Source organism: Anguilla anguilla, chromosome 5 (assembly GCF_013347855.1).
Source record: "Anguilla anguilla isolate fAngAng1 chromosome 5, fAngAng1.pri, whole genome shotgun sequence".
Classification (NCBI taxonomy): Eukaryota; Metazoa; Chordata; class Actinopteri; order Anguilliformes; family Anguillidae; genus Anguilla; species Anguilla anguilla.
This window is the reverse complement of record NC_049205.1, coordinates 23,450,198-23,477,774: the sequence shown is the minus strand read 5'-3', so window position 1 is coordinate 23,477,774 and position 27,577 is coordinate 23,450,198. Positions and strand designations below refer to the sequence as shown.

The 27,577-nt window shown below is 38.2% G+C and overlaps 1 protein-coding gene across 1 annotated transcript in view; it reads left to right on the top strand.

Annotated features, from left to right (window-relative positions):
- The first annotated feature begins 12,180 nt into the window (after window positions 1-12,180).
- Window positions 12,181-27,577, top strand: part of LOC118227105 (solute carrier organic anion transporter family member 3A1-like) — a 221,505-nt gene continuing 206,108 nt past the window's right edge. The window contains exons 1-2 of the mRNA XM_035417250.1: window positions 12,181-12,267; window positions 13,352-13,464. The gene's annotated coding sequence lies outside the window, so the exon portion shown is untranslated. The remainder of the gene's footprint in view (window positions 12,268-13,351; window positions 13,465-27,577) is intronic.

Sequence of the window (27,577 nt, the reverse complement as noted above, 5' to 3'; positions counted from 1 at the left end):
CCTTGGACCAATCAGAATCGAGTATTCAGCCAAGCCATTGTATAAGTCTAGTTAGCCGACGTTAGCCCTGCTTGTAATAGTCAATTAAAATGCTTTTCCTTTTCCATCCCCTTTTGTAATTAATAGGTTTAAGCCTTTACATGTTCATTATTGATTAGTCTATATGTATATATGGAATTGGCTGCGATGCAAGGGGCATCAGCTAAAATCTTGCCTAGGGCACCAAATTGGTCTGCTCGGTACCATTTGCGAAGCTGCTGTGAATCGTGGACTACAGCTAACAGCTGTGCATGGAATCGCAGACACTGGGAACACTACTCCGGCTGTCAGAGGTGTGTGAACATTACTTTGAAGGAAAGTCCATTATCGGCAATGTAGGGGATTTTTTCCCTGAGTAGTCAGGCGATTGAAAAAAACAAATGAAACATTTTAATGCATAATTAATTTCCTGTGAGGTAAATAATAGTCCTGCTATAGGCTACAATGAACAGAAGTTTATCTTAGTAATTGGTCGTTTTAAACGACGCAAAAAAACGAAACAAAAAAAAAAAAACAAACGAACAAAAAAATAAAAATATTATCTTTCCATTTTCTGAAAACAGACGCTCCAAGTGCAGAATATCATAGGCGAAGAAGCAGTTATGCGCTATGGTTTTGACGATACATTTGCCACCATCTGACGATGGCAAACTTAACGTTGAGCAATTGGTAGTTTTTGTATGTTGCATGAAACCAGCCTTTGTTCGTTTATACAAGTTTTTTTCCCCCCCCATTTTTATCAAAGTACACTCTTTACTCAGAAACATTTTACAGCCCTTTTTTGTCAGTGTAAGACAATTGTATTAAGTGTAATCGCAACTGTATGAAAAAAGTATAATATTTTAAGTTCAGCATTATTTCATGTGCGTTTTAGAGTTTGGAGAAAGAGACATGAATCTCGGAATTTCTGCTGTGATGATGTATTATCAAAGCTGGCCACTAGATGATAGTATGCTGACGAAATGGCTGTAAGGAGGAGGACCACAAATGCCCAAATTAAAAATAAGTAAATAAATATATTATTTAATAAATGAATGAATGAATGAATAAATAAATATAAATGCAAGAAAAATGCTAAAATAAATGAATATACACAGGAATAAATAAATAAATATAATATAATAAATAGATAAAATCTGACATAAAATGGGTATTTCTGCATTTATTTCTATATGCTATATTTCTTGATTCATTCATTTCTATATATATATATTTATTTCTGCATATATTTGTTCTTGATTTATTTATTTCCATATTTATTTATTTCTTAACTCATTTATTTCTGTATATATTTATTTCTTGATTCATTCATTTCTGTATTGCTTCATCCATATGATGATGAGGGGGCATGGCTTTTACATTCGGGCAAGCCCAGAGTAGGAGAGTAGGAGGTCAGTGGATGCAGATGCAGAGAGAGATAGTGTACAGTTCAGATCTGGCATAATCTGAATTTGGGAGCGAAACCACTACGGTTAACCTCTGTGATGCAGCTAACTGGATCAAAGAATCCATGCAAAAGAGTATATAATCAGGACCAGCATTTTCAGCTATGTTTCAAATCTCAAGCTATCTGTTGACAGTAGGCTGTAGGCATCAGTGTTGGGGAGATCAGGGAAATATCTAACATTGCTATATTACACTGGGCTGAAGACATACCAATCATGAAAGCAAAGACATTTTGAATGAAATCAGATGAAACCAAACAGAAACTAAGCTTGTAGCCACGGAAGCAGCTCATGTGATTTTGTGACTGGTGACAGGTGACAAGCTGGTGAGCCTTCAAATGAAACAAAACTCCAATGCTACCTTGTAATCTTATATTTTAAAGCTTAAAAACTATATTTTACACTGACATTGAGGCATACAGATCATGAAAGTCAAGACACATTAAAGTAGTCGCTAACTATGACTGGTGACAAACTGCATTATAGTTTAACCCGCCTGGGGTGTGCCTGCACTTTTGACTGGCTAGCAATCCCAGCAAGCTAGAATGCTATACTAAAACTATGCAATCTGTTAGTCACTGAAAGACTCTTTACGATTAGCTTACGTACATTTGGATTCCGTGAAAAACACACTCAATACAAGATCCAGCACCCGAAAAATACTTCTGGTAAAAAAAATAAAAATTAACTTGTGTATAGCCAAAACAGACGTTTATTTGGCAAAACCATTTTATTCATGCAGTTTATTCATCATGTGCTTCACACACACCCAAAGCACTGGATGCAGATAGTTGTTCAAACATATGGTGTAGTCATTAAAAAAAGAGGTAACAGCTGAATTGCTGATTATTTTCACTATAAATGATTGCCATTTGACACTGATGTGACAGATACACTTTGAATGATCACATTGTGTCCAGATGGTAAGATGAAAAATCACAGGGCCAAGTTACTTGACATATTTTAGGAAACATTGGGTTGCAGCATTGCTTTTTAATACTACATGTATACAACACATACAAAGCCAGTACATAGCAACTAAGATAGCCAATATTGTTTCTTGTAACTTGGCCTTATTTTTGATATTAGTACTTTTAGTGGCAGGCCTAGATTAACAAGTTTTAATGACTTATAGACAGTGCTTTGTATGTGTGAGTAACTTTGCATTTTTGATGTTGAAAATATGTTTTTCTTCAGATATAATTTCTTTTTGTACTGTGTTTGTTATGAGGAAGTGATAACAGTAATGCATATAACTAAGTTATGAGAGGCATGCATACACATACATACGGTACATGCAAACACATACATTGTAACGAGACCCAGATCTAGACTGCAGTGATTGCGGGGGGGCAGACAGAGTATTTGGGGGGACAAGTTTTTTCCAAGGCACAGTGTGTGCCATACAGTTAACAGGCCTGTATTTCTTTAACGCAAAGCCATTGACTCATTAACTCAAGATCACATTGAGTTTTTTCCATTTAATTGTATGCACATTATGTGCTTGTGATCAAGAAGTTAATATCAGACTCAGAGATTGTGGTAACGTAGGATTCTGCATGTTTTACACATAAGAAGAGCCAAAATGGAGGGGGAAATACACTGTGTTCAATAAAAGCAGATATTGGTCTGCCATCTGTGTTATTTATTGATCATATTTACACAGCCATTGTTCAATATCAATGTTATCTGGCTAACTAAACTAAAAGCAAACAGAGTGAGCTGTGCTTACATGAGCTGGGAGAGCGTGAGGCCCCAATTTATGACATAATTCATAATGAGTAGCTCAGCAGACCAGGGTCTAAAAATGCAAAGTAACCCTTTAATTAAGAAACGATGTGGATTACGTTACCTTATCTGAAATTTTACAGTGTCATCAAAGTTTACCATTTAACACTGGTGCTGTGGTATATAAAATAAAAAATAAAAACAAAAAAACAATTGCTGAGATAAACAGTACAGTGGCCCAATTCAAACTATAACAGACTGGCACTCTCAGAAACCCAACACCAGACCTGGGTCAAATACATATTTAAAGTATTTTAATTACTTTAAAATACGGTTTTTAGAAATGATTTGAAACACAGAATTTACAAATACTGAGTATTTAAATTACAAAAGGCATTTTAAAATACATTTAAGGAGCATTTGCATGTATTTGCAATTACTTTCAAATATGTCTTAAAAAACATTTAAAATACTGAATTTTCAAATATAAAGTGTTTGAATTAATTGAATTATTTGAAAATACTTTCACAACATATGGCCAGTGGTGCAACACGTGCAATTGCACCAAGCTGTTGAAAGACTTGAAAAGGACTGGATATGTGGGAATCAGCTCTGAAAGTTGAGCATTTTGTCTAATTAAAGGATAGTATTTTGATGAGAACACATCAAGTGACTGCTGATGGCCCCAGTCCAATTGTAGCAATTTCCATTGTTAATTGACGGTGAATATGCACAGCTGAATTCTATTTTATCAGTGTCTAACCTTAGAAAAATGTATAGGAAGGAACTGTACATATGGCTGTTGAATGCTCAGAAAAAAGTAAATACAGTAAAAGGCCACTAGCTTTAAAAAGATTGCATGGGTATGAATTAACTGGCAAGTTGCTTATTAAGAAGTCTGAGTTTGCCATCCCCTCCATGCAAAGGCATATACAGTGTGGGCATTTAGGCTATAGTCTGTTATATGCAGCGCGTGGATTGTTTAAAATTGCCAACATAGGCTACCCTTGCCCAAATTCAACCCCTAGCCCCTAGTAGTTGCCCTCAGTATTATAACATGCTGATGTCAAATCGAGGGCCACTCACAAAGATTGTACAAAGATGCAGCCTTCAGTATGAAGCCTGCATTGTTTCTGGCTTGGTCATTTCTATTGTCTATCACTGAACTATTTCAAAATATTTTAAAATTATATTTGTATTTGAATATATTATGTACTATATGTAATGTACTATTTGAAAAGTATTTGGCTTCCCAGGAAAGTATTTATTTAAAGGAATGTATTTTTAAAATACTATTTGGGAAAGTATTTGGTTTTCCATTAAAATAATTTAAATGAAGTATTTACAAAGTATTTCATGTGTAAATGAAAATACACATGAAATACTTAGAAAATACTTCAAATATGTATTTAACTACATTGTCAAATACAAATATGTATTTGTATTTTATCCAGGTCTTTTGTTTACCCAGCAATCTTTTGTTGCATGGGGATGGGATGACATTTTACAAATGTTACTCTTTGGAAAAAAAAAATAAAAAAAAACAGCAATCTTATTCAGAATGCCCCCAGAATTGATTTTGTATTGGTTAAATGAATGTTATTCAAATTGTAGCTAACCCGTCTTGACATCATCTTGATTGCTCAATACCGATTTGTCTAAGTTATGCCGAGAAAGAGAGCCGATAAATATTTACTGACATGGCTATTTTTACATGTATATCTTTTCCAGGATCTTGCCTACAGTGCGGTGAGAATGGCTGGTTTTTGTAATAATGGTAAAAAGGACACATGAGCTGCATTCTGAATTCCCCAGCAGCTAGAATAGTACACTAATAGAAAACTAGTTTGAACAACAACATTTTTAAAATGTATTTCTTTGCCAAAATATCTTGTCTACAGTGAGGTATAAAGCATTTTAGTTTTATGAATGGCCATTCTTTTTATTATGGAGAAAAAGAGGATGTGAGCCTGGTCAATACAATTCCTGAACTGAAAAAGAATTTTAAGCCACGGGGCCAGAGACTGTACGGATACCACTAATATTGATTCATGTTTTTGAGCAAAACAGGATAACCCCACCCTAAAAGTCTCACAGGTCATGATGCCTTTCTCTCCAATGATAGATTATATGCGGAAGGAAGCAGCTAATTTTTAACATCGCTTTAAAGAAAACAACCGTTATATTCTTGAAAGTTAGCAGTTTATATGTTGTTATTTGACTATACTATAGCATTAATGACATTGTGCATGAAAAGTAAACTGTCAATATATGTTTTCTGCATCAAGGGATGGGCAGGGCAGGAACAGGGCTTAGGCTGCATTCACACCAAATCAGGCAATGCGGCACCGCAGGGTTGTGCGGCGGTGTGGGCGTGTAACTACATGGCCCATTTGTGTGACGTCTTGTTGTGAACTTTAACTACCCCCCCCCATTTCCTGTCCGCTAACTCAAAAAAGGAAGCTTCTTGCTATCGTTATTTTGCAGCGTAGACTGCCAGCCAGACGCAGACGTCGAAGCTGGGTACACGAAATAAACCAAGCAAGGACACAACTGGGAGAGTATCATCGTTTGGTCCATGAACTCCATAGTGCTAGGTACAATAAACTAACATGCAAGAACTGCTAAATAGCGAATCTTTTATACAGCTTAATTCCGACGTTCGGAATTGATATTTAGCTAGTAGCCTAATTATTGTTTCGGTACTCGTCCCATTACCTGGTACTGTCAAATCACGATGATGATAATAAAATCAAATCTTAGGAAATTAATCGTGTCAGTAATTCATCTGACAGTTGCTCGGTAAACAGTGGACTGCTACATGGTAATTTAAACAACTTACGTGATTGGCTACTGCAGCGTGACGGGTTGCGTTCCGGCAAAAGTTGATTCTGGTTCAACTTTCTTGCCGCAGGCCGCCGTTTTTTTTTTCGGCACCCCATGCGGTCAACCACTGCCGCAGCCTAAACGCACTACCCCCATTTAAATGAATGGGAAGACTGCCGTTTTGCCGCACAACCCGGCGACAAGCTGATCTGGTGTGAATGCAGCCTTAAGCAGTCAATGACCATGGAGCGAGGGATCGGGTTGGAGCACTACCGTGGACTCAGGGCGAGGTAAGGGGCAGGAGCCCCATGGAAAGAGAAACAGAGAAGAAAAGATTAAGACTAACTTAACACGTCAACTTCGTAAGGCCAGCTTGACAAATGAGGCTAAGCTAACTAACGTATCCGCTCCGTAGAAGCAAGCTTGACACTTCAGCTAATCTAACTAGCGTGTCTGCTACGTAAAAGCAAGGTTGACACTTAAGGCTAAGCTCCCTACCCAGGCCAGACATCCGTGTTTAATTTCATAGACTCCGTGATTATACTTGACCATTTAACAGGATTATAGGACTATAGGAATAGGACCAACTAAAGAGGTAAGTTTTAAGCCTACACTTAAAGACAGAGAGTGTGTCTGAAGCCTGCATACATATGGAGATTGTTCCATAAAACAGGAGCTCTATGAGAGAAGGCGCTACCACCCATTGTAATTTTAGATACACATGGAATTTTCACATAACCAGCATCTTGTGAACAAAGTAATATTGAGGAGAGTAAGGAATAAGTAACTCATTAAGATAGTCAGGGGCTAAACCATTTAAAGCTTTACAGGTTAACAATAAGATATTGTAGTCAGTTCTTGATTTGACAGGCAGCCAGTGAAGAGATTTAAGCACTGGACTAATGTGTTCCCATTTCTTAGTTTTCGTAAGGACCCTAGCAGCTGCATTCTGTACAAGTTGTAGACGTTTCAAGGCCGAGTTGGTGCAACCTGACAATTGGGATGGCAGGTATGCCATCCCGCCAAGGTACGCCTTGGCGGGGTGGCATGCCTCATAACTATACAGCACCGAGAATTTTGCACTTTTCAGGGTTCCCCACAGAAATAACCGCAACAGCCACGGACACTCAGCCCTTAAAAACATTTATTTCGGTACATTCTGACTCCATTTCAACAGACAGAATTAATTAACTTCACATGTCCACACAATAAAGCCCCAAACTAAGGGGATTTTGTGTTTTCTCCTTCTTCTTCTCCTTATTCTTCTTTTTCCTGCCAGAAATGCTCCAAGTCTCCCCATTGGACATTTTACCGACACCAGCCAATCCTTTACCTACACGAGCCAATCAAAATCTCACATACACACGTAAAATAGATATATCTTCTTTTTTTTAAAACATTTCCAGTCTCAGCTAGTCTGTTTGTGGCTGAGTGGTCAATGTCATGGTCTATGGATGATAGAGGTCCCAGGTTCAAGCCCTGCCTGGAACAAGTTTCTTTAACCTGCTTTTTTCCTCACTAATAATTGTCTATTACTTCTCAATTGTTGCTTTTGCACCACATCTACCCGGCGTTCACTGAATGTATACACTGCACTGCGTTGCCACTGGAAAGGACTGCGGACTGGAAAGCGTGAGGTAGATGGACCGAATCCCGCCTCACCCTCAGACGGCTATTTTACACTAATGTTTTCTTACACTTATACTAGCTTTACGAAAAGTCACTCACACACGGTGGTGCAGTGGGTAGCATTGTCGCCGCACAGCAAGAAGGTTGAGTCAAATCTCGGTTTGGGGCCTTTCTGTGTGGAGTTTGCATGTTCTCCCCGTGTCTGCGTGGGTTTCCTCTGGGTACTTCGGTTTCCTCCCACAGTCCAAAGACATGCAGGTAGGCCGATTGGAGACCCTAAATTGCCCATATGCATGAGTGTGTGAGTGAATGGTGTGTGCCCTGCGATAGATTGGAGGCCTGTCCAGGGTGTATTCCTGCCTCTCGCTCACTGCACGCTGGGATAGGCTCCAGCACCCCCCGCGACCCTGCTCAGGATAAGCGGGTATAGATAATGGATGGATGGAAAAGTCACTCACGGCCAGCCATATGCATTTCATGACGGCAATGCATTTCATGCTTTTCTTAAAAAGTTACACCAGCTGACCACTGTGCCATTTCTACTAAATATATTTCTTCGCTTGGCTACTGTAGAAAACGTTCTTATCAGGAAACACCACGTTTCTACATTCATGTTACCTCGCCCTGTTCTCTATCGAGCCACACACAAACAATGTGTCTGCAACTCCACATTAAAACATTACATTTAAAATCATGACTCAATCATAATTGTAACTACTAAGTAGTGAACATGAGAAAAGTGCAGCAGATTTCCTACGCAATATCACACGTTACTTCACCCACTATTGTAACAAGTGATTCCTTATACCGTCTGTTATGTATACCGTTCAATAAGGAAACTCATCTCGCTCATGGTCACTTCATTTACTTTGCAATATAGTCTGTGATATGATATATGCAATCTTTCAATATTTCTTTGCAAAATAAAAAAAGCAAATTCATTTTTTGCCTAGACAATTGCATTTGTGGCACTTTATTTCTACCAAAATTATGAATATAAAGTAATATAAGTTAGTATTGTAAATGGTACAAATGTCTTGCTTCATTTAAGCCATTTTCAAGTCTCTGTGGTGTTCACATCTGGAGTTATAAAGCTTTGAATAGGGTACCCCCTAAATGGGTAAGGATTGGCCAGATTTGGCATGTGCACTAAGGGGTTAATTTAGATATGTTCCTTGGCTGGAAGAAGACCACTCATATGATATTATTTATGTGGGCCTGAAAGGAGAGTTCTGAATCAAAAGTTATGCCAAGGTTTTTAACAACTACTTTGGAGGAGACAGAGAAGCCATTTATATTTAAGGAAAAATGGCATAACTTATCTCTAAGACATCTGGGAGCTACTACGAGCACCTCAGTTTTATCAGAATTTAACATGAGGATATTTTGGTTCATCTGAGTTTTCTTAGGTTCATCCATATAAAGTTGTGTGTAATCTGCATAGTAGTGATAGTTAACACCATGAGAGCTTATGATGTCCCCAAGAGGGAGCAAAGGACCCAACATCAATCATTGAGGTACTCCAAAGTTTACCCTGGAATACTCAGAGGACTTATTATTTAGCCTAACAGCCTGAAATCTGTCAGTGAGATAGGATTGAAACCACATAACGGATTGCCCATTGACACCAAATGATTTTTCTAACCTATGGTGGAGGATATGGTGGTCTATGGTATCAAAGGCAGCACTCAGGTCAAGCAGGACAAGAACAAAGATACATCCACAATCAAGTGAGAGAAACAGATCATTCAATACTCGGGTGAGGGCTGTCTCAGTACTAAGAAGAGAGCTACACATTTCTCAATATAAACATTTCTCTTTGATAAAAATAGGAAATTTGAAATAGGTCTATAGTTAGCCAGGTCTGTCTGGTCAAAATGTGATCTCTTGAGCTAAAATTTGAGGTTTAGTTGCTGCATGATTATTAGTTAGATCAGCAACTGTTTTTAATAGGAACTGGGGATTATTCAAATTTTCTTGTATAAGCTTTGAAACATACTTACACCTTGCATTGGAGAGAGAATGCTTATAGGCACCAAAACTCTCTTTCCATGCTAGGTGATATACCTGCAGTTCAGTGGAACGCCACTTGCGTTCCAGTTGGCGAGACTTCTGTTTAAGAACCTGTGTAAGGTCAGTATACCAAGGTGTAAGTCTCTTCTCAATAACTTTTTTTCCTTTTCAATGGAGCAACTACATCAAGGGTTTTATGTAGTGCTATAGTCAATTCCTCTGCTAGATCATCAATTGACAAGGAGGAAGCAGAATCGAAATCAAAGTATTCCAGAATTTTATCAATAAAGTTTGCAGCAGTGGCAGTAGTAATAGTGCAAACGAAGTACATTTTAGGTTCAGATGTTACGGGGTGAGCCAACTGTAGGTGTAGTGTTGTAAGAAAATGGTCAGACAAAATAGGGTTAGGTGGGTAGATTACAACATCACTGACATCAGCAACAGCAAAATTTAAGACTATATCTAAAGTATGACCGCAATAATGTGTGGGACCGACAACATTTAGAATGAAGCCGATGGATTCTTAGCTATTCACAAATGCAGATGTACGAGGGTCATCTGCATTTTCATAGTGCAGGTTAGTCACCTAACATCACCACTTTGTCATAGCTTATAGCTAAGTGAGAGAGGAATTCTGCACAAAGCTAGAGTATGGGCCAGGAGGCCTATAGATAGTCACTAAGACAATGGGCTGAGAAAAACGGCAGTGCCTACCGTCATTGGGCTGAGAAAGGTTAATTAATAGCACTTCAAACGAATCAAATTTATAATCTGGTTTTGGAATTGCACGAATAAGGTCATTGTGAATAGTAGCAACACCACCACCTCTTCAACAAATACAGGGGATTTGACTATATATTAAAACAGGTGGGAGGGGGGGAGGGGGGGTGGATTCATCCACTTTCTGCCATATTTCAGTGAGACATAATTCGTTAACACAATAATCAGTGATTAGTTCAGGTACAGGGTCCATTGATCCTGAACTTATGCTCAGAGGATTTGCAGCAGCTCACCTTCGAATAAAGTTCTGTTATTATTAAATGGTCTCAAACTTTCATAATTTTGTTGATAGTTGGTGAATGGGAGATGTACTGTGCAGTACAGTACAAGTCCTTAGTTTTGTCTTTTTAATGGAGGACAAAGCAAGTGTGATTTGAATAATGACACAGTTAACAGCACATGTATAAATATTCTAGTGAATAGAAAAGAATGTGTGTGTTTGGGAGGGTGGGGCTTGTATATATGTATGGGGGGTTTCATCTATCTATTAATATGTCTTGAATAATATGATTTTTAACTGCAAAGGCTGTGCCAATAAAGGATCGGTTCAAGGTCAAGGTGCTCCACTCTGCTGTTCGACTCTCAGAAGATAATAGACAACCACCAAACGGTGGTAGTTTTTATGAGCATTGAGCATGGAATGCGCAGAGCAAGTTCAGTCAGGAAAATCTATCTGCTGGTCGGCCTCAGCTATCACAAACTCAATAGTTTCCATAATCAACCAACCATATACATACAATATCTTTTTCATGCCCATCCAATCACATGAACACATTGCCTTTTTTAACCAACAGTCATAGCTCTCCACTGCTGCTTATTGCCTGCACTGCTTTGCATGCTTTGCAAGAACTGCACTCACCCTCCACCACCTCAGCTACCAACTGTTGTTGGGATCTGCTTCTAGGAACAGGGTGGGGGGGTTTCTGGTATTCCTCATCATGCTGTTAGATAGGGTAGTGCATGATGCTGAATGCACTGTAGTACCTCAAGCAAATCCATTCAGCACCTAACCAAAAAATGTGCATGCATATTAATTAAAATATTTTACCTAAATATCTGAGTTGTCCTGACTGAAATGTGCTTTTTCCATTTTCTGAACATTCATTTGTACATGTTCTCACAGCAGAAAGTCTTTGTTGTTCCCTCAGGCTCACTAATTGTTTGCTACTTGCCTGGTTCATGCGATTTCCATTATGAGAAAGGATAGCCATAGCCATAAGCAGCCATTATGGAGATCAGGAGACTCTCCTTACTGAATGTCTTTTCTACAGAACTCAAAAATGTCTTTAGACTGGATTCCATGCAATGCTACTGCTAATGGTCACAATGCAGATCTGTGACTTATGAAAGGAAAGGTCTGAATGTGATGTTGCTACGATGTAGGGGAAATTAGGGCTCATCCCACCCCTTTACTCAAATCCATATTTTCTCCCACAAAAATATTTTGTACTTAACTCTGAGTTTTGCGAGTTCAGAGAGAGAGAGAGAGAGATTCCCCCAAAATGTCTGGAGGCAAATGGCCAGCCTTATAGGTATTGTTAAATATATATTATATAGCCAGCATTCTGTGTAATTACCAAAACAGTCTCAACATGGCATTTTCATACTGTTCTGTTATATGTATGTTCTTCCCTGATTCTCTGTTTTTTTTATCCCTTCTCAGTCCCTGTAGTGTAGTGATGTCATTATGACACGCTGTCATGTGGTTCAGTTCTAGGAAGTTACAATAGTAGACCTCATGGGGATCTGCATGCTCTTATGCTATCTGTATCAGTCTGTTTGTTTATGCTCTTTGATAGCATCGTTGGTAAGTAATAGCATTTATAGTATGTTCATGCTTAACTTTGGATGAGTATTGAAACATATAAACGTTCAGATTGTTTATTATATCTGATGTTTATGTTGGAAAAATGTGCTCTCTAGTGGAACCTACTTTTTCCCTGGGTTTGAGCTTGGAGATGCATCTATATTCATGGGAGAAAACTATTCTCAATATGTTGGCTTTAAAGCCTAGTCTTCATGTAGAAACATTACAAGCCATGCTTTTTATGAATGTATTCATTCTTTCTGTTTGTCCATAGCCAGTAGCCTATATGTGTAGCCATGCACTGATATGTAGCCGAGTGTAGTTTAACTTCCTATTGTTTGATAGCTCTCTGTCTGCTGGGCTACTCTTTACTATACATTGTGCTTAAATATTATTTTAACTATGTTTATTCATATAATTGGCACTTTTGTGTATCTTCTTTTAAGTTTCACCCTGCCTATGTCAATAAACCAATGATGTTGGAGGAGAACGTCTCTGGTTTGTAGGAGGAGTTTAGCTGCCTGTCAAATTATGCTCAGCACAGTATAAGGAGGTCAGAACACATACATTTAAATAAATTTGTGCATAAACATCTATAGTTGTAGTACATTTCTATATATTTTGTTCATAAATTACATTTTCATTAGTACTACTTATAATCCTACTTACAATTATAATGTTCCATGGTTTATACTGATGGTTTATATTTGCTGGAGAATATTTATGTTAAAGCTTTTGAAGTTGTAATGATCAGATGTAATGCGTAAGTTTTTGCCTGTGACACAGTGGATCCAGTGCTCTTCATTTTTAGCTTATGGTATGTTTATAACATACTTAAAACCTTCTGACAGTGAAAGAGAGAGGGAGAAAAGTTTCAGAAAGGAGTATTACTACACTATGGTATAGGCTAAATAGGATTGTTTGACCTTTGCGTTAAGGTCAGAGACGTCAAAGGTGAAGGCTCTTTCAGAGGCATGTGGTGAGCAGCTTGGTTCTCAAAGCTTTTGGACGTTTTATCTGCACCTGATTCTGCTGGCTGGAAAGCCAAACTAGAACCCCAACTCCTTTATTTTCTTATGCCCAGAGGCCTCAACACTGGTGAAAAGGAATTAAAACTGTGACGAAGATGTGTGCACAGTATGTGGACAACTCCTCAGTCCTCCTGGCAAGCCCTGGAACACAACTATTTTCAGAGGAGTAAGTGTACAGTATCAGAAAGTCTAACCAATATTGCCTTTCCAGCAAGCTGCATATAGTGAGCGGTTGGTCTTGTAGCAGGTAGATTTTTATCTTACCAACGAACAAATGCAATGAATAAATTTGATCGTACATGTTTGTGAACTGAAATTTCCCTGAAAGCTTTTAGATGTAAGATGACAAGTTGCACCAGAGTTTTGTTAGATTACTGAGACCGTAGCTACTGCCATTTGTCACTAGTCATGTGTAGAAACTATTTTATGTCTTGGTTTTCATGATGTATGTCTGAAATGTGAAATTCTGAGTGAAATATAATTTTTAGGTTTTTATATGTAAGATGATGAAGTATCACTGGAGTTTTGCATCATCAAGGCTAGCCAGCTTCTCACCAGTCACATCACATCAGCGGCTACAAACTGGTACTGGGTTTCATCTGATTTTACTTGAAAATGTCTGTGCTTTCATAATCTATATGTTGTAATGTAAAATTCAGTGTAAAAAAAACAGTTTTAAAGGTTTCACACATAAGATGACAAGATAGTACCATGGTTTTGGGTCGTTTCAAGGTCTTGCTTTAGAACCATCTCTGCTGTAACCTTAGCTAGGTACCAAGCTGCTTGCTCTGCTCTTATCTGTGTAGACTAGCCCCACCCGCCCTGCCTGCCCAGTCTTCTGGCCCCACTGCAAACGCGCAACAGGCAAGGCAGAAAGTGGTCTATGGTTGTTAAGATTCAGGTGTGGTGAAATTTGGAGTGGCTGATTTCATAGCCCGGACTTTTTTCTTAGACCGTTTATTTATTGATATCTGTCGGGATGTGAAGGAAATGTAAACAACTATGAACAAAATTTCCTACAACAAACTTACATACTGTACCTTCAATGTGGCTAGGACACCAGGAGTAGCCTATGTTATAGGACTATCCTACATTTTTCCCTGACAATGAGGCATATTGCATAAGAGTTTGTGTAGCTAGTTATTTGCCTAGTTAATTATTCCGGTTTCCACACTTTAATATGCTGATAGGTTTTAAAAAGACTGACAAGACCATACAGTGTGTAGTATCTGACTGGCATTTTGCATGCCTTTTGCTTTGGCAAGCACATATGCAGATCATGTAAATACTCTACAGATAAATCACTTTAATTAGAAAGAATTTGGATGGTTCATTTAGCCTGATACAATTTCTGTGAGCGTTGTTCTAAGCACTCAGTATGTTTTTTGCTCATTATTTAAATTGTGTATTTTTCACTCATAGTAATAAAAATATGATCAGAGGCGTCACTAGGGGGGTGCGGGGAGTGTGGACCGCACCAGGTGACACCATCAGAGGTGGGTGACATCGAAATGACAACATCGGGTGAACAGTCGACCGCATCGGGTGTCACCAACCCTAGTGACGCCACTGAATATGATCTAAGAATATATGAACTTGGATTAATTCCATAATACAGTGATTCCTCTCTCAAACAGTTGAATCACAAATGTTTACATTCAATCATTTACATTCATTTAAATTAAGGTTACAAAGAATAAATAATCATGTCTAAACTGGACAGCATATCAGGACAATGTAGGCTATGAAGAATTAAGAATTAATTTGACCAATATTAAAATGAAATACCATAGCAGTAATGTTTATATGTTTTTCTGAAGGGAGGAACTTTGGATATTTAAAGGATACATGCAATGTCCCATCTCATAGGTCAAGATGGATCAATGGTTGAATGATTAAGACCTTGGGAAAAGGGAGGGGCATGGAGTAGACGTGTTTCTCTGAGCTCCGTGTGTTCTTACTTTCTCATTTATTTACCGTCTATAGTCAAGTTTGGTCTCAAAACATACTACTATTTAGTCATACATCGATGCAAGACATAAATTTGCACAGAAAATCTGCAACCTAATGATGCCCGGGCCCGGCACTCGAAGGGGGAAGACTGCCTATAAACAAAACATTTGTTTTGACGCTACTGATAGCCAGAGCGAGGAAGACACCGACACTTCTGGTGCTAACTCTGCAGCCATGTGGAAGGAGATGTCAGACTCGATTCTGAAGACCATCAATGCACGGTTTTCCAAATTTGAAGAGAACTTCCAATCCCTTCAAACTTTCCAACACATCCTATCTGATATAATGGACACATTCGATGAGGTGGCCACCGATCATGAGTCCCGCATCATGGCACTGGAGGCTACGATTACCAAGCTACAAGACAATAACAAACGCCTCCAAGCCAAAGTCAACGATTTGGAAGGCCGATCCCGGTGCAATAACATTAAAACAGTAGGCATTCCAGAAGGAGAAGAGAAGGGGAAGCCGACAGAGTTTGTTACCAACCTCATCCCCAAACTTCCAGAAGCCAGTGATGAATGACCGCGTGCAACGCGTCCAGCCACGGAATCCACCTGAAGGGCCACCAAAGCCACGTACACTCATAGTTCGAGTGCACTTTTACCAGGATAAAGAAATGATACTCCAACTTTGATTGCAACGCACACTGGAATACAACGGTCAACGTGTCCTCATTTACCCGGACTACACAGCTGATGGATCAGTGGAGTGACTTTCAGGGGTTGATGCAGACCATGTGAGAGATGAAAGTAAAACATAGCCTGCGTTATCTGCCAAACTCTAAATAATCTGATAAAATCTAGAAATATGGTGGATATATGGAGACTGCAACACCCAACAGACAGGGATTACTCATTTTTCTTCCATGTCCATAGATCATATACAAGAATTGGCTATTTCTTAGTGGACTCAAAATTAATACCCAGCATTCAAAATACAAAATATCATAACATATTGATATCAGACCATAGCCCTGTGTCACTACAGCTAAAGCTATCCATACCCAAACGCAGCTACTCCTGGCGCTTCAATCCTTGGTTGCTCATCGACCAAGATTTTAATAATTATATGACTGTGCGGCTCAATGAATTCTGAGACTAATGATACTGGGGAAGTGTCTGACTCCATACTCTGAGAAATCCTCAAAGTTGTTATGCGAGGTCACCATTTCCTTAGAAGCTTCAAAGAAAAGGGAACAATGCAAATGGTTTGTGGAGATTGAGAATACACTACCAGCTATTGAAGAATGTCATAGAAATTCTCTATCCCAGGCTGATTATAATAAGATCTTGAACTTTAAATATGAATATAATACTATTCTTGGTGGAAGGGTTAGCAATCTCTTACTCAAGCACAAACAGAAACATTTTGAGCCTGAAAGGTTATTGGCCAGACAGTTGAAGGGTGCACAAGCTAGTCATGAAATTCATAGAATCAAATCCAAGGGAGGTACATTACTGACAAATCCTAAAGAGATAAATAATTGCTTTATAGAGTTCTATTCTGATTTATATACTACTAAATCTAAGGCTACTGGTGCAAACTTTGCAGAGTTCTTTGATTCTCTCAACTTGTCAAAACTAGATGAGACATCTAAAATAGATTTAGACTCCGCATTTTCGGAGAATGAGTTGGTTGAGGCAATCAAAGCATCTCCCTCTGGCAAAGCAGCAGACCAAGATGGTTTTGGTTGCAAATTTTACAAAATATTCCATAAGGTTCTTGCCCCAATTTTGCTCAGAATGATTAACAACTCGATGGAAAACAACAGGTCTCCAAATTCCCTGTACGAGGCAAATACATGTATTCTGTTGAAGAAGGGTAAGGAAGACACAGACCCTAGCAATTATAGGCCCATAGCCCTCCTACACTATGACCAAAAAACGGTTACAAAGATACTAGCTAACAAACTTGGGAAACACATATCGTCCATTATACACATGGACCAAACAGGGTTTATCCCAGGTAGATTCTTTCAGTTACATACCACAGCTCCTTAACATCATGTACATTGACCATGGAAGGGACTCCAGGGCGGCTGTCTTGTCTCTCGATGCCCAAAAGGCGTTTGATCAAATAGAGTGGCCATATGTAACAGGTGCTGGTGTTTTGGTCCTCAAGTAGAGTAAGATCATTTTTCAGTTTTTTACAGATTATGAAAGTGCAGATTGTAAGCTTTCAAATGATGTGTCATACATTGAAATCTGAAAACAGTTGAAGATATGCTTATTTGAATGTTGATACTCCTAAAATCAAGTAGCACAGAAAATCCCCTTGAAAGATCTTGAACTTTTCGCACTTCTCACAGGGAGATAATGGGTGGGAACAATAGCTGGTTAACTCCACCCCCAACCACCTGTCATTATCTGTCAGTGGGGTACCCTCAGGAAACAAACTTGCAGGGCTGACATGTTTAAATTGCTAAATGTACATTAAAATAAACTTTAATCGCAAACGTAAGCACCATAAAATGTGAAAATGTATATCTTATATCTTAGGCTTTTAAGCCTAATGTATTAAGCCAAAATGTGTATTAAGTTTTTAAGCCAATAGACATAGCCAGCAAAAATCTTGCACAATTGTGATGTGATTAATGACAGACAAAGGATATAAATTCTTTGTAATTTATTTAAAAAATAACACCATTAACAGATGTGCTTACGAAAGAGAATAAAACATTTATTTACAAGAGAATAAAACAGCTGGGGCGATGCAGTTGAAGTGAATCTAAAATCGGACAGTCTTGTTCTGAGATACTGCACCATGCTCCGTGTAGGATTGGGGTATGGACTGGAGAAGATTTTTGCTAATCCTGAAACAAAAAAACAATGGTCTCAGACTGTGGTCCAACTAACTGCGCTAGCTAGCAACAACCTAGCTGGCTAACAAAGAAGGCTGGCTAACAAAGGCATGCAAGGCATGGCTGTAACAAAAACAGCCATGTCGATTCTCTGCATGTTTAGCAAAACAAAAAAACAATGGTCTCAGATTGTCGTCCAACTAACTGTGCTAGCTAGCCAACAACCTAGCTGACTAACAAAGGTATACAAAGGCATGGATGTAACAAAAACAGCCATGTCAATTCCCTGCATGTTAAGCAAAACAAAAAAGGTCTCAGACTGTGGTCCAGCTAGCTAACGCTTGCTGACAGTTCTAGCTAGCTAACGCTAGTTAACGCTAGCTAGCCAACCACCTAGCTGGCTAACAAAGGCATGGCTGTGTAACAAGGACAGCCATGTCGATTCTCTGCATGTTTAGCAAAACAAAAAAACAATGGTCTCAGACTGTGGTCCAACTAAATGCGCTAGCTAGCCAACAACCTAGTTGGCTAACAAAGGCATGGCTGTAACAAAAACAGCCATGTCGATTCTCTGAATGTTCAGCAAAACAAAAAACAAAAATGAATGGTCTCAGACTGTAGTCCAACTAACTGTGCCTACCTAGCTAACACTCGCTAAGCTAGCTAACACAAGCTAGCCAACCACCTAGCTGGCTAACAAAGGCATGGCTGTGTAACAAGAACAGCCATGTCGATTCTCTGCATGTTTAGCAAAACAAAAAAACAATGGTCTCAGACTGTGGTCCAACTAAATGCGCTAGCTAGCCAACAACCTAGTTGGCTAACAAAGGCATGGCTGTAACAAAAACAGCCATGTCGATTCTCTGAATGTTCAGCAAAACAAAAAACAAAAATGAATGGTCTCAGACTGTAGTCCAACTAACTGTGCCTAGCTAGGTAACACTCGCTAAGCTAGCTAACACAAGCTAGCCAACCACCTAGCTGGCTAACAAAGGCATGGCTGTGTAACAAGAACAGCCATGTCGATTTTATGCATGTTTAGCAAAACAAAAAAAACAATGGTCTCAGACTGTGGTCCAACTAAATGCGCTAGCTAGCCAACAACCTAGTTGGCTAACAAAGGCATGGCTGTAACAAAAACAGCCATGTTGATTCTCTGAATGTTCAGCAAAACAAAAAACAAAAAAAAGAATGGTCTCAGACTGTAGTTCAACTAACTGCCCTAGCTAGATAACACTAGCTAGCCAACAACCTAGCTGGCTAACAAAGGCATGGCTGTATCAAAAACAGCCATGTCGATTCTCTGCATGTTTAGCACATAACAACATGAACATGCTTGCCTACATATATAGCTAGATGATCACACAGTGCCTAAACAGGACAGACAGATAGATTATCAAATTTACCCAAGTACAAAACAGAATGTTTCACGGCAGACGACGGTGTTGTGAATCGCATACGTCGTTCTGATGCTTTCGTTTGGTAGGCACTTTCTTCGTCGATTGAGTCATTTCTGAATCACTAATGGAAGTCAGTATAGTTCCCAAAACAAGCATGTTGTTGTCTGCTGACAATGAGGCTGTGTTCAGTCTGGATTTGTAGACCAATTCTGGAGACAGTTTTTGGCTACACGAGATGGCCGGTTGTTGTATGTTCTCTTTTCGCCTCTGCTGGCACTTGCAATCAAAGTTTTGTATTTTGTCCATGTCCTTTGTAAAATCGGTGTCCACTGTTACCACATCAACTGATCTTAAAACCTTTTAAATGTCAACAGTCACAGCGCCATGGTTATTGTCCTCTTCATCGCCAGAACACAAACTATCCAGATCAGAAATGTTGTCGTCGTCGTCTTCGCCATGGTCAGATTCAGAATCAGAGTAATTACCATCATGCATGTACTCCATGATAAACGAGTCCATTAGATCTCCACTGTCGATTGTCCTACCAGCAGCGAAAAGCTTGTTAACTGCAGTGGCAACAGGTTGAGCGTCCACCATTGTAGCAAACTCACAGTAAACAAACATACTACCACACGGCTTTATTTATGGGAGGTGGCTTGACCGAAACTAAGTGACAATAGCCAACGAAACTAAACATGCTAATCAAACTGCACCCCCGTTACGCCCCAAAACCCCGGCTGTAAGAATCACTAAAACAAGCCGAATTTGCTGACAAATTATGAGTATTTAGTGATCCTAAAAATGTTGTTTATTATATTGAGTGACTTCTTCAACACTTTAACTTTCGTAATGTGAAAAAAAAAGGAAAACAGTAAAAAAAAACAAAAAAAATAACATTTTTTGCCTCCTAGCGTGATTTCAAGATTTGCGACTTGCAGACCTTTCCTCCAGCACCCGTCACATATATGTTTGAGGCACTCTGTAGATTTGGATTTGGGGACTCATTCGTGGCATGGGTCAAAATGCTATACCTCTGTCCAATATCCTCGGTCCTCACCAACAATGATAAATTGGGTCCTTTTGAACTACACCGCGGGGTGAGGCAGGGAGACCCTTTGTCTCCATTACTCTTTAACATCTCCCTGGAGCCCCTAGCAATAGGTATAAGGAGTCACCCTAACATTCAAGGTATCAAGATTGGTAGTGTGGAAAGCTGTCTAAGTCTGTATGCAGATGGTATGTTGATGTGCCTTTCGGACCCAGAAAACTCTATTCCCCATCTGATGGATTTCATTGAATCATTTGGTAAGCTCTCTGGATATACCACCAAGTGGGGAAAAAGTGATTTTATGCCCTTATCCGACAATATAGACTCAGACTTTCTCAGCTCGTTACCATTCAAACTGGCACATGATCACTTTACATATCTAGGTCTCAAGATACCTAGAAACCCCAAACTTATATTTAAATTTAACTATACACACATGGTGGCAAAACTAAAATTAATTCTGAGACAGATTAAAAGTGTTAATAAATTGCCTGATGTTTCAATATATATCCCTGTGTCAAAACCATTGCTTTTTACCTTCTCAGACAGACAGGGTGTTTGCTGTGTGGGAGGAGAGGGGGCTCTCAAAGGTTCATGATCTATATGTAGACAAAAAGTTTGCGTCATTTAATCATCTAAGAGTAAAATTTGACCTCCCACACTCACACTTTTTTCGATACCTCCAAATCAGAGACTATGTCAAAGATAACATCCCAAATTTCAAAAATATGCCAGTACCTCACTCATTTAATAACCTCCTACAGCTCCCTCCGGACAGCGAACATCTAATTTCCCAGTTTGTTTCTGTCTTTACCACTTCTGCACCTACTGATCACCTGAAGGAAGCCTGGGCCAAAGAATTGAATTTTGACTTGTCAGATGACATCTGGAGGGAAGGATTATCCAGAATCCATACCTGCTCAATTAATGCTAGATATAGACTGATTCAATATAAAATCATGCACAGGCTTAACTACTCGAAAACTAAACTGAATAGAATTTATCCTACGGTCTCTCCACTATGTGATAGGTGCAGAATGGCAGATGGCTCATTAGCTCATCTTTTCTGGTTATGTCCTCTTCTACACAACTTTTGGTCAAGTATATTTCAATGGTTCTCTAAAGTCTACGAAAAGGACATTTCACCTGACCCTGGCTCTCTTTGGATGCTCAGAGACTGCTCTGGGAACCACGTACACTGTAAAAAGTCCTTCAATGGTACTGTCCATATGACTTTATTTTAAAAAGTATATTTTTTCCAATAAATTAATTTCCTTTTCTTTTTGTTTTTTTTAAGTTACACACAAATAAAAAGCGTGAATGTTTTAGTAACTTATTATTTTCTATGAATACACACTATAAAATCTATGAAAATTGATTTTATTGAACTTTACAATAAATTGATTTAACAAAACCCAGTTTAAGGGCTCATATCAAACGTAATATGTCATGACCCGCCCACATGCAGCAACATGAAGAACGGGGCATGTTTCTGCTCTCTGCCTGACCTGTTGTTCTTGACCAACGCGTCGTGCAGTTACCGGTGTCTTCTTCACGAAACACATGTAAGTAACCATTTGCATTGCTTAAAGTTACATTTTACCCGAATAAGAATGGTTGTATTGCACCTATATATTTGTCATATATTTTCTTGGACAATCCGTTTGTGAAATATATGCGCATTTGTGATGCCTGGGTACCTTCCAAAATAGCTGTGCATAATACCCCACGTGTTGCTTATGGCGTTGTTGCCTTTTTAGTACAGTCTGGCTTGATTGACAATTTGTTTATTCAGTAGGCGAGAGTATAAGCTTTCTAACGATGTATAACATGTCTAATTTTGCTTTTGGAATAGCGTTTTATAGGTCAGCGTAATTGAAAAATGTCTTATCATCGCATTCACTTACACATTCACTCTGTGGTAGCAGTAAAAGACGATGCACCTAATGAAATTTTGTCAACGATTTTTCGTAATTTCTTGGAAAATACTATTATTATTGAGGACTTCTGAGCATAACTAAAGCATATGTTTGCTGATAGACCTATCTGACATTGTTTTCTGGAGCAAAACAGAAGCGGATAGAACTATCATTGATTTACTGTCTCTGTCTCCATCTACTGAACACAGATAAAATGGTACAAATGCCTTGCTTCATTTAAGCCATTTTTCAGGTCTCTGTGGTGTTCACATCTGGAGTTATAAAGCTTTAAATAGGGTACCCCCTAAATGGGCAAGGATTGGCTAGATTTGGCATGTGCGCTAAGGGGTTAAGTAGATCAGACTAACGTAAATGTTTTAGAGGTTTTTGCAATACATGCTTTTGTGTCAAACTGTTATCTGTCATTTACTTGAGGAATTAAGGTATCCAAAAAATAGCTAGTTTTAGGGGGGGAAATTCTAATCTTAAGGGCTTTCATTAGGCTTGTATCCAAGAGGCTAGAAATAACCATACCTTTTCTACATTTTCGATGACAGATGGGATGGCCCAGTAAATTATGCAGCACTGATGCCCAGGGCCTTTATTTACCTCAACTGCAGAGGGTACCAGGCCTTTATTTGAAACAGAATGTAGTGTATTTGAGAAAATATGGTACACACTTAAAAGTAACTAGAAATGAGCATTCAAAGGGTTATTTTACATGATGGCAATACATGATTAATACTTGGATTTGTTCCAGTGTGCAAGATTCTATTGGAAAGCCTATATGTCTTTTTATTAAGTTTAGTGTACAAGATCTCAAATTAGGATTGTTCTAGAATTTTCTAGTTTTCAAAGTGGTCTCTACAGAAGATGTCATTTTGAATCATCTGAATTGGATCACGTAACTTCTATTTTATTTTTTTATCTTTCATCAACAAATGAGACAGTTTGTCTTAATTATTGTGTTCTGCTTGTATGTCATACAGGGAACAGCAGAGAGCAATGTGCATGAGGACCGGAAAATGCACAGTACGAGGATCTATGCTTGCCGTGAGCCAGATGCAGTGGGCATCATCATCGAGGAAATCTCAGTGCTTACTGATCTTGGCAATCCGGCCAGAGCATGCTGCCTACTCCTCGGGGTGACATACGCTCTGAATCTGCAGTATCCGTCCAAACTTTACAAAGCTTTTGAGGTCTTTCAAAGACTTTTTGTGGGACTCGATACACTGCGCCCAAAACCAACCCCCAAGTTTGTTAGTTTCAAAAACAAGCTTCTATCCTAGACAGTCAAACATGACTGTCGGCCTTGCACAAAACAGCTGTTTTGTTGGTTGTGTTCAAGAATGTTATACATTTTTCTGAGCCTGATGAGTTTGAGTGTTCAGAATGTTGTGAAGGTTTTATACTAAGCCACAGGTCAGAATTTCTGGTATGTAAATAGTTTTAATGTTAAAATGTTTTAATATATACATGCTAAAAGACACTACTGTGAAGGTTTTCTACTAAGCTGCACTTTATAAGCTGAGGTGAGAGGTTCTGGTATGATAAAATGTTTCAAAGGGAAAATTTGCCGATTTTCAACCTTACCTCTATGAGAGTTAGGGATATAGTGTGAAAAACCGCCAGTAGGCACGAGAAGATCAGCAACAACTGCAGGCGTTTTTCACACTATATCCCCAAGTCTGATAGATAGAGGTAAGGTTGAAAATCAGCAAATTTTCCCTTTAAGATTATATACACATTAAAAGACACTGTATTGTGAAGGTGTTCTAAGCTGCATTTTATAAGCCAGAAGTTGTATATAAAAATGCATGATTTACTTTTTATTTTTATAACAATGTAATACTGAATACAGAATGTTCAATTCATTGCCACCTTTTGTATATGGCAGCATATTTACTTTTCAATAAATAGTGGAAACAAATACCTCTCTTTTCTTTATTTGTTAAATTTATTGCAATGCTAAATAATTATTTGAAGCAGATTACACTTGAGCATAAGAATTGGTCAAAATTAATAAGATTCATTCAAATCAAATTCGTAACTTTTCTTTTAAATGTTACTTATTTTAATTAAGTCTGATGAGGTTAATATGCTGACCTTTTTGACAAAGGTTAAACTCAATTTCTTGGCTGTTTCTCATAGACTCTACTTAATTTTTTAGCATACAGTAAAAGGCATATTAATGAGTTTTCCCAACTCAAAATACCAAGAAGTTCACTAAACTTACAAAAAGTGGTTGGAAAATGTTGCCTCAATTTTTTTTGAGTTAGATCTAAGTATCGGTCTTTATAGTGTATGAGGAACAACTGGTTTTAATGCTTGGAATGGTTACGGCCAAGACAAATTATTTTAATGGACTGGAAATCACCCTCCCCTCCCTGCTTTCAGAGGTGGCTCAACAAAATGGTTACAGTTGTACAAATGGAGAGAATACACTTCCTCAAGTCCAAGACAACTAATAGAGTCATGAAAATATGGGGTCCATTCATAAAATCTTAAAGAGAACTAACCTAATTGTAATGCAATTCCTGTAAAGGCTTAATTCATATATTGTCTGGCAGCTATATGTGCGTCTGATATTTGTTGTTTGTTTGTTTTTTCTTGTTTTATAGTTTTTTTGTCTCTCTATTTATTTGTGTTGAATGATATGTATGTGCACTTTATAAAATTCGAAAACTGAAAATAAAATTAAAATTTTTTTAAAAAAGACCTTGGGAAAAGGCTTGGAAAAAGACCTGGGGCCTCATTTATCTTCTTGGAGTTCATCTAATTTAGAATCTCAAGATCATTTCCCACATTGTACTTATGCTTGGTTTATAAAAATAACTGAGACCAAAAGAAGTTACTCAGGTAGCTTAAAAGTGGTGTATCTTACGAATTTGAGACAAATAACTCTAAGGTGATATAGAGCTCGAATAATTGCATAATGCTTTACCATTAACTCTTCTTGTGAATGTGGCCAATCTTCCTCTATACAAGGTGGCATTTCAACATTTCTTGCATTCGTCTTGCCTAAATTGACCATCAATTAATGTAATGTAATTAAACATTTTTCTTAACCCCTTAGTGCACATGCCAAATCTGGCCAATCCTAGCCCATTTAGGGGGTACCCTATTTAAAGCTTTGTAACTCCAGATGTGAACACCACAGAGACCTGAAAAATGGCTTAAATGAAGCAAGAAATGTGTACCATTTACAATTAGATTAGTGTATATTCATAATTTTGGAAGAAATAAAGTGCCACAAATGCAATTGTCTAGGCAAAAAATGAATTTGCTCTTTTTTAGTTTGCAATGAAATACCGAGAGACTGCATACAGCAGGTTAAACTATACATGTCCTGGATCAAAAACTTCTTGACCACAAGTTCATACTATCTAAGGGTGGAAGCAAAAGCAGTGTACCCAGCATCTCCAAATCAATCCAAAATGTCTAAATTATGCATTGCTGTAAATCACAACATATTCACGTATTTCACTACAAATCAACTGTTTTGACTCAAGAAACTCACTGTTGCATCATTTTCAAGTGGGAATTACAAGCTTTCCATCAGTACAATGGTCTAAAACATCTAGGGGTCCAGAAACATATCCAAAATCTCTCCAAAAATGAATAAAATGGTTTTTATCCATTATAAAGCATATAAATGAGCCTTTTATGAAGGTTTAAGATGAAACATTGATATCAGATTAAAGAATAATGCAAAAATATTGTCACACAATACAGTGCAGTACCTAAATGTGTAATAATTAACTTGTGTGTATTTCTATACTCTGTACTCTCATACGTTTTCTTGTATGGAGATGGGACGACATGAAAACAATTTTCAACCGTCCACCACGTTTTGGCAATGTTCCAACTCTCATGTCATCACTGTTGTATGCATCACAAAAACTACTGAACTACCAACGCTTACATTACAATGAGAAATATCCTCATTATAAAATACCACTAACCTATTTAAAGACACTCAATTTCAAAAATAACGTATATAACCAAAATATTTTGAGCAGTAATAGCAATGATGAAATCTTAACTGTGTTCAGTAGAGACAGAGACAGTAAATTAATTATACAGTTCTATCCACTTCTGTCTTACTCCAGAAAACCATGTCAGCTAGGTCTATCAGCAAACATATGGCTTAGCTATGCTCAGAAATCCTCAATAATAATAGTATTTTCCAAGAAATTACGAAAAATCGCTCACGTTTGTCAGGTGCAGTGTCTTTTACTGCCACCACAGAGTGGATGCGTAGGTGAATGCGAAGATGAGAAAACTTCTGGTTACACTGAGATATAAAACACTATTCCAAAAGCGAAATTAGACATGTTATACAGCATTAGAAAGCTTATACTCTCACCTATTGAGTAAATGAATTGTCAATCAAGCCAAAATGTACTAAAAAGGGCGACAACACCGTAAACAACACATGATATTATGCACAGCTATTTTGGAAGGTACCCAGGCGTCACAAATTCACGTATATTTCACAAACGGATTGTCCAAGACAATATATGACCACTCAGTCTTAAAAAGGACATCTCTACACGTAAAACCAACAGTAAGGTTTTATATCTATTCAATATTTAGTCCCAGATATTGACTGTAGAATGACATGGTCTCATTTTTTAAAACTTTGTCTTGTTTATTTTGTTATTCAATGAGCAGAGTTTTTACTGCTATATTGGCATATCTCAGGACTGTTGTTGGGTTTATCTTGCTGCTATGACGGAATACGATTTTTGAGTGGTGAAAGAATATCTTTATGAATGCCCAGATAGACAATATTGTCCATTATGTCATGGGTGGGGGGTGTAGTTGCAGATGAGACTGGCAGGGGGTGCTTGTTAAACGAACGACCAGAGGGACAATGGTGGCACTGCGAAACTCCATATTCGGTATAGTTGTTGTCGTTTACTAATAAAACTAAAACAAAGCGTTTCTGTTTTTAACTTATACTTCGGTTGCAGTAGCACTGAACGTCTGAGTTCAGCTATCTCGGCACAGTCCAAAGACATTCAGGTTGCCTAATTGGAGACTCTAAATGGCCCATAGGTAAGATGGATTCCAATAGACAGCATGGATTT